The sequence below is a fragment of the Lathamus discolor genome, chromosome 2, assembly GCF_037157495.1.
Source record: "Lathamus discolor isolate bLatDis1 chromosome 2, bLatDis1.hap1, whole genome shotgun sequence".
NCBI lineage: Eukaryota > Metazoa > Chordata > Aves > Psittaciformes > Psittacidae > Lathamus > Lathamus discolor.
This window is the reverse complement of record NC_088885.1, coordinates 126,740,122-126,748,489: the sequence shown is the minus strand read 5'-3', so window position 1 is coordinate 126,748,489 and position 8,368 is coordinate 126,740,122. Positions and strand designations below refer to the sequence as shown.

Genomic DNA, 8,368 nt, shown 5'->3' with positions numbered 1-8,368 from the left:
ACAGCAGCTTGAATTTTGAAGGCTGCATGCATGAAAACAAATGCAGTATGCCATGATGCAGAGATGCAGGGCAATTAATAATGTGACCTGAGAGAGTAAAATCTACCTTGAAACAGCTAAATGCATAAGCGCTATTAAATCAAGGCCTTTATTTTCCTGCCTTTATCTTTCCAATGTTTAGTTTCACAGTAAATGAAAGGGGCTATTTGAAGTGAGGGAGAGGAGAAGACAGGTCTGTGACCTTCAGATAGACTGTGGAGATCAAAGGCGGTCTCCATATGTGTTAGATATTATCTTTTTGAGGCAAGTGGGCATGATGTTTTGTGATGCAGCAGTGTGGAAACACACAAATAACCTGGTTAGTGACCGCTGAGAGAAGAATGATTGACATTGTGCTGGAGAAGCAGTAGTAAAACCATGAAACAGAGATTTAGTTCAATTTTCAAGAGAGTTTTTCAAAGCTCTGTAATGCTCAAATACAGGTTTAATAGAAAATTTCTGAGCTTACAGAAACACTGTAACTTACATGTGAAAAAGAACAGGTTGCTATAAGTAACAACATCTGAAAGTCGATGCCCTCTATAAATCTGTTAATTTAAGGTATGTATGAAACTACTGTTTCAGCACATATATCTTTTTGTCAGTTCATTTTTTCCTTTTAAATATATGCATCATTTAGACTGTCTTGATTACTTGAGTGCATTTTAATTGTTGCATTACAAAAGGAACACTTTTAGTAGAAAATTACAGAACTACAGGGGAAAATGTGATTTTTTATGGTCAGAACAGTGTATCAACACAGCAAAACCCCTCCTGTTCCATTGCTGTCAACACAGCAAAGCATTTTAGCAGGAACGTCATGTTAAGCACATGTGTCTCACCGCATAGAGAGGTGAGTATGGTAAGGGCCTTACTCGCATAAGGCTCTAGCTCAAGCAAATGACCAATATATTTAACTTATCCCTATTGAGGTTTCCTCTCTGTTTAGGGAGACATAGCAGTAGTATTCCCTCGGAAAGACCATGAAAATTCCTTTGCATAAGCTTCCAAGTCTTGATTGAAAGGACAGAATTAAAAGTGAAAATGATTACTTCTCAGTATATTATATTAGACTGAAAACTTCAACAGCAGCCCAGGAAGCCATGCTGCAAAAGAAAAACCCACTTTAGTTTTGTTCTGATTGCCAAATATGTAGACAGGGGAATGTTGTCAAATAGCTGTATATCACCAAAATCAGCTTAAGAAGCCTTAATGTCCCTCTGTCTGCTTAATATCAATCACCAGTCTTCTCTTTTGAAGTTCCCAATTTCAAGAGCAAACATAAGCAAAGGTGAATATGGTTACAGCTCCAAATCTGAACTTGACCTTTAAGTGACTCTTTCACTTTTCCCCACTTTCCAATTTATCATTCACTTGGCAAAGCTGAAAAATGTATTTGTGCCTTTTATTATTGCAATGTTTTTTTTCTGTTAAGATTTTTTTGTTCATGTTGTAATTAATTTGTATTTTATCATTTTATTTTTCTGAAAAATGCACACATTTTTAATCCATAACCCCAGACATATTTAGTTGATTATCCAATTTATTATTTTCTTGGTCATACTCAAGCTGCCCAAACACCTGCAAATTCCTTTGCTGTAATCCCAGAGAATTCTGAGGTCTTTTTTTACATTGTATTACAATACCTGGAAAGTATATTTCTTCTTAGTATTTCTCAAAATGAAAATCGAGGTCTTTTAATAACTTACAGTGAGATGGAAAACACAGAACACTGAAACCATGACTTATGTAGTATGCAACACATTCTTTAGTAAAACCAAATATAAATAAGAACAGTTCCTAATCTTTTTACACTGGGGCATGTCCAGTACTTTGCTGCTTTTGTTGACCTGAGCTTTAAAAGAGTGCAGCATCCGTATTCTGCAGTGTTTAGCCAAAATTTATGTGTAAAACATGCCTACAGAATATGCTTGGCTATACATCAACTCTGTTTTCTTTTATACACTTTGGCCAAGGTCAGGACCATCTGCAAGCAAAACTCACATGCCTGTACAAACCTGTCTAACCTACAGAGGGAATGTGTGTTCCCCCACTAAAGACTATGTGGATGGAAAATAGTGGAGTAAGCCACACAGAAACTCAGCCTGTACTCAGACGCCCATTTGCAGAAAAGCAGTTGCTTTTTAAGAGGTTGCTGCCTCTCTTCAGTTCATTATAATCCTTCATGTGAGATGAATTGCATGTCCCCAGGACAGCTCTTTGTCTATGTCAGCACAGAGTAAAAAAGATTACATTAATTCATTGCTGAAAGAGATTTGAGCTGACTGATATAATTTCCACTGCAACAGAGCCAGGCTCTACTTTGTCTTTGTTGGAAGAGTGTTAGTTAGCAAATAATGAATGTAAAAACCTTCATCAGTGACATGGTTTTGTGGAGGACTTGGCAGTCCTGGGGTAAGAGTTGAACTTGATCTTAAAGATATTTTCCAGCCTAGCTGATTTTATGATTCTATAATCTGACACACCTTTAGTACTGAAATCTTGATTCTTGAAATCTTGGTTTTGTGGGAGGTGACAGTAGCTGTTGTGAGAAATGACAGTGCTCCCCTGAGAGAGTTTCAAATGCAAATACAAACGGACATTGGCAAGTCAGGCCTTGGTAGCAGTCCAAAGTTTAAATAACGGTGAAGATATGATCTCAGTTGCATCCTCTGTCTTAAAAATATGCAACATAAAGACTGGGAGGGAGAATGGCCATGTACTCCAGCACCAAGCATTGTAACTAACACATGGGAAATCATCATTCTGCCAGCTGTTTGCTAGAGGTACAGATATTTTCTAGCTTGTGTTGTTCAAAAGTGTTGTTGCCAGTTGATTAATGATATTCACCAACAAATTCTCAAGGGAGGAGCTCAACCAGTGCATAGGAACCACAAGGATGATTGTCACAATATGGAAATGTTAGAACTGAAAAAGAGTAAACTATGTTCCCCTCAGTGAGAAAATAACATTATAAATACACACATACATATACCTACTTCAGTACTGAGCTTCATTCTGTGAGCTTCATTCTGTGAGCTTCATTCTGTGTAATATCTTTCTAAAGTACGGATAGAACACAGAATTGTTTTAATTAGGTGTCAAAAAGGACTATTTTACCTTCTGTGAAAATATTTACTGTATATCCACTCAGTCTTTACAAGCAGCAATAAATAGCTCATAGAACAGCAACATGAAAAAACCCATCAGCTGGTCTTTAGACTCATAGAGAAATAGAAATCTCTGAGTTAGATATACAGGAAAGACTACAATAAATTAGAAACAGTCCCTAGGTACTGCAAAGTTTCTTTTTTTCAGCAGAAGCAACTGGGGATTTTCTAACCAGGAGCATGATCCTTCAAATTCATTAGCAGAGTCAGTCTTGCACTTAACAATAAAATCAAAATACAGCCTACTAGCAAGGAGGTCAATAATAAATTTGCCCAGAATATTCTCTTGGCAGATGCAGAAATAACCCATCCCTTTTCCATCATGTTACAATTTTCCAGAATGATGGCTATGCTCCAAACCATTAAATCACCTTAATTTAAACACCTGAAGATATCTTGCTTGTTGCTGCATAGTCAGCATACTCACAAAAACTATGTTCTATTGCTCTATATCCTGAATAACTGCACCAAAATCAGTGCATTCATTCAGATTTATGTTTAGGTAAGTGTGAATATCTTTAATATAAAATGTCTAGTAACTCTAGGCAAGATGTCTTTGACAGTTGGTCTTATTAGTAAAAGATGCTTGGATTGAGGCAAAGAGAAACAGTTACCAAACTTCCCACTTTAATAAAGCACCTAGCTAAATGTCATCAAAGAAATAATGGGGAATAGGGAAAATCCCAAGCAATACAAGTAAGCAGTTTAAGAACAACACAGAGGTGTGAATGAGTTTTATGTTCTACAATTTGACATAAATCTTTAATTAACATGCAAAAGAAAATATTTGGGTGGAGAAATGAAGGAACTAGTGAGAATGGGTTTCAAATTTCCACATTGTAGTTTGAAAGACTGCTTAATAATTTGGTGTGATCATCTCTCTGATGACATTGGTTGTGTTTTGGTCCTTCTGTACTTGTAATTATTTTAGGGAGCTCATGCAGGGCAATTCTGACACAGAGCATGTCACAACTTGTCTCTAAGCTGAATTGTTATGGGGAGTAGTGGCCTTAGCCCTCTGCTGCCACAGAGAAAAATCTTCTGACACAGATTTGGTAGCCCTCTAACCCCTGCAAAGAAGAGGGATTGTGAAGCTGGCTGCATTCAGCACAGGCTGTAGCCAGCTTGTTTGCAATGAGTATGCAAAATAAGGCAGTTGGAGTCCACAATCCCCCTGTTCCCATCCTAGAGTCCATAGCTCTACTAGCAAAAGTTATTCACCCTTGTTCTGTAGCCCACTAGAGATTAAAATAGCCAAATATAATTCCTACTATATAAAAAATCAATGTAAACAAAGTATTTAAAAGAGGACAACCTATTCCTGCACATAATCCTTACAGCTATAACATGCTTCCCCTCCTCCACCCACTTCGCTTCTCTCATGTCTCTATTTTTCAACCCTTTAGTCACTCTGAAATACCTTTTTCTCTATGCTGTTGGGGTGCATTAAGGAGTTGTGTGGGGTTTTTTCATAAATGTGTCTGCTGTGGGAAGAATTCAGTCTCTCCAAATAAATGGTTATTCATCAAAGCAGGTGTGATAGTCCTCCCTCTACATCTAAGATATCCCAGTAGTTTATAAACAAGGTAAATGTGCCCACAGCATCAGTATATGAAGAGATGGAAATCTGCTCTAGCTACAATAAATTCTCACTTGTAAATAGCTTCTCCCTCTGAGTCTTCTTTCACAGATGCTCTCCTATGAAAACACTGCAGTTTGGCAAACCTCCGTTCTTGGACAAGCCCTTAATTAACAAAGAGTTAGGCATGTCCTTTCCCAAAGCCTGGAATGTGGTATTATTGGCCTGCTGCGAAAAATAGCCACATAACTTAATGAGCCATTGGCACTTTAATTTTATAACACACTTCCCTAATTAAGCTCCCTAGACCCCAGACTTAAACAGCTGTCCACAGCTGTTGGAGAGTGATTTATCACTGTCAGCCTTCACAGCCAAAACATTCAAAGGTGCAAGTTTTCAGTATCACTCAGCAGATAAACATTTGTCTGTTTTCATCCAGTTTAATGCTGTTTCAATAAACCGAAAAGTTATGTGCATCAATTTGCACAGCTATTTGTACCTATTCTACAGTATGAAGATTTATGTTAATTCTGCATTCTCTTCAAGTGTGCTCAATGGACTGGTCAGGGAGTACAGAAAAACATACTTTCTGATACTTTCCTGTTCCTGCGAAAGACATAAATGTGAACAGAAATCCTCCAAAACATTCTGTTTGTTTGTTCATACTAAGAAATGTACTTTTAAATGTGACCTTTTCCTTTTTAAGGGAATTTTCAAGCTGTGTGACACTGTCTCACAGTGGGTTGTAGAGCCTCATGAAGAACAAACCTAAAAAATGGACTTTAGAACCCCAACAGCAGAATTCACAGCTGAAACATTCAAAGGGGTAAGTTTCCTGGATAATTGATAAGACAAGCATTCAACTCATCCATTTCAATACCATTTCAATGAACAGAAACTTTATGAGCATTGACCTCACATTTTCATTCATACATATCTTACCTTTCAACTTCAAACAGTATCTTTTATTTTGTATTCTTGCACACTCTACTTTGGTAAAATTGGTGCTATTGATTTGGTAAACTACACCTTACTTTAGGGTAAAGCAGTAGTAACTTTGGTTGGAGCAAGAGATAAATAAAAGAGACTATTTCATCTGGCTGCCAGAGATTAACAGAAACAGAAAAAAAAAAAAAAAAAAAAAGACTTGTGTTGATTTTAGCAGGAAACTTTATTGGAGGTAATATTGATTTTTCTATAACTTAATTTGCTCCTTCCAATACAGGTACCAATGCATTGATGCCATAGTGAGGAGTCACATTATCTTACTGTATTCCACTTATGCGACTTTTCTTAAATGCCTATTGACTTCAAATTCAGAAACAACAAAACATGTATACCTGTAGAAGGAGAAAATCTTTACACTCAGCGCTGCCAATACAGCTGAAAGCATTAGTAAAAAATGCTTGGGCAGTGCATGGGGTTAGAAGTAATGGCAGACTTTTTCCTTTTTGAATGTTGCATTGAAATAAAAAGTATAGAGCACAGACAACTGGATGGGTTTGAATATCTGCAGAGAGAAACGAGGCTTCTTACTTGCGTGTCTCTGTTTGTCACTCACTCAGTGGCCTATGTGGAATTAGTGGATGATCTTGTCTCAGTTCTAGCTAATATCATTTACCAGTGCCAGATTACAGAGGATGTTCATAAATGAAAGGTTTTATTCCAACTCACTTACAGTAGAATTTCTAAAACAGCACCTGGAGACAGAGATTACTTATACTCTTACATTCCTTATTGTGAGGGGCATGGTCAACAAATCAATGTTTAAATTGTAGCAGCAGTAGAGTTTTTTTCCTAACGAAAGACACATTCAATTCAGTCAGAGGGGGTGAGGTCAAAAAGAGAGATTTGATGAAGTGATGTTTACCAGCAAAATACCACAAGCAAAGCGAAATCTAGTTCAACCATATTTTCGTTTTGCAAAAAAACCCCACATAGAACAACCCAAGCAGAACCAAAAATGTCAGGTCCCACAATCCTGAACTGCCACAAAAGCATTGCTTGCCTTCAGGAGTGGTACAGCCTTGGAAAGTGGGAAGGGGGTGTCTTATTCCCCATCCACTTTTCAACCAAGAAACCTGGGGAGAGGTGTTAATTTCTTTCTCTCTGATATCTATTTGTCATTAGGAGGATGCTCTGCCTTCCAGATGATCTGGAATAAATTCATTGCTGCAAGAGGTTTCAATCATGGTTTAAAAGACCTTGTGAGTTCAAGGATGGATCATTTAATCCATCTATGATCACAAAGGATTAGAGAGTTTGTTTAAAGCAGCTCTCTGTGCTACTCTTTAAATTGAGGACTGAGCAACGTAAACTTCTCCCTTCATTTGCATATGCTTATACCCCATTCTCTGCTAATTTATAGGTGCGTGCTAGGGCTATGGGAATCATGCGCTAATTGAAACCAAATGCAGAACTCTAGAGTACAGCTTTCAACCAACAATGGCTGCTATAAGCATATCAGGTTTATTTAATGCTTTCCAGAGTGCCTTCCATATGCAAAAAATAGGACACATCAAGAAAAATAACCAGTCAGAAGTTTTAAAAGAAGCAGTTTCAAAAGTAACTTTTTGTACTCAATTACCTCAGAACATAATAAGTATCAAAAATACGTATTGTTTAATAAGAAGATGGAATAAATGTACATAACAGAAGTCTGCCAAAAGTTACTAAGCACAGCAATGCAGATCCAACTTTCAGCTCAGGAAGTTCCCAAGCAGTAAAATGCCAGGAGCCATAAGAGATGACATGATACTTCTGAAGTAGTACTCTGTACCTGTGCCATTCCTAAGCATTCAGCTTTGGATATTTTCTGGAAAGATAGAGGATGCAGCAGCCACAGCCACTAGTAAATTTGACATATCTTTGGTGTGACCCAGTACAGACATTAAGTTCCCACAGACAAGAGGAAAACACAGATAGGAATTGGTTCAAATGTTCAGCACATATCTTTAAGGTTTTGAGTAGGCTTGTTCCCCCATATCTCAAGCACTGCTTTACAAAAGATAGTTACCAGCACAGCTACACCTCAGAACTGCATAACTTCCTACATAGGTGTAAAACTTGTCTGCAGGGAGAAAAAAATTCCTTCCAAAACTACAAACTAAGGTCTTGTATTGCTCTCCTTACCTGCAATGCAAGTTCCTTCAACCTTGCCGCCATTAACATCAGACTGACGGTCTTGTGCACATTGAAATAGATAAAACTACACTCCCAAAACTCCTCTGTGCCCAAACTTATTTTCTTGGGAAAAAGCTGAAAAGGCAAAACAAACATAACGCAAGTCAGTCAGGGCACACGGCACACTGCTGGGAACCATTTTGTTTACTGCTGGAATGACCTGATCAGTGGACTTTGTTGCACAGTTGTGTTCCAAGTAGGGAAAAAGCCCTGGCTTGAGCAAGGTTTGTTGTCCTGTCTCCAAGAAAGATGCAATCCATTGGTCCATCGGCTAAACTGAGGAAGCTTCATTCCCAAAAGGGACGAGATTTGTTCTGGAAAATTTCAATAGACAGCACTTATAATGTTTAATGTCATAAGGATCGTGATCTCATGTGGTAGAAGGGGATACAGTGCG

General features: G+C 37.8%; 1 long non-coding RNA gene across 1 annotated transcript; it reads right to left on the bottom strand.

The window, feature by feature from the left end:
• Positions 1–648: 648 nt before the first annotated feature.
• LOC136009397 (uncharacterized) lies at positions 649–8,026 on the bottom strand. Its single transcript, XR_010610541.1, has 3 exons — positions 7,921–8,026; positions 3,039–3,100; positions 649–1,145 (listed from the first exon to the last, which is right to left on the bottom strand). It is a non-coding gene; the product is annotated as an uncharacterized LOC136009397 (long non-coding RNA).
• Between the last annotated feature and the right edge of the window lie 342 nt (positions 8,027–8,368).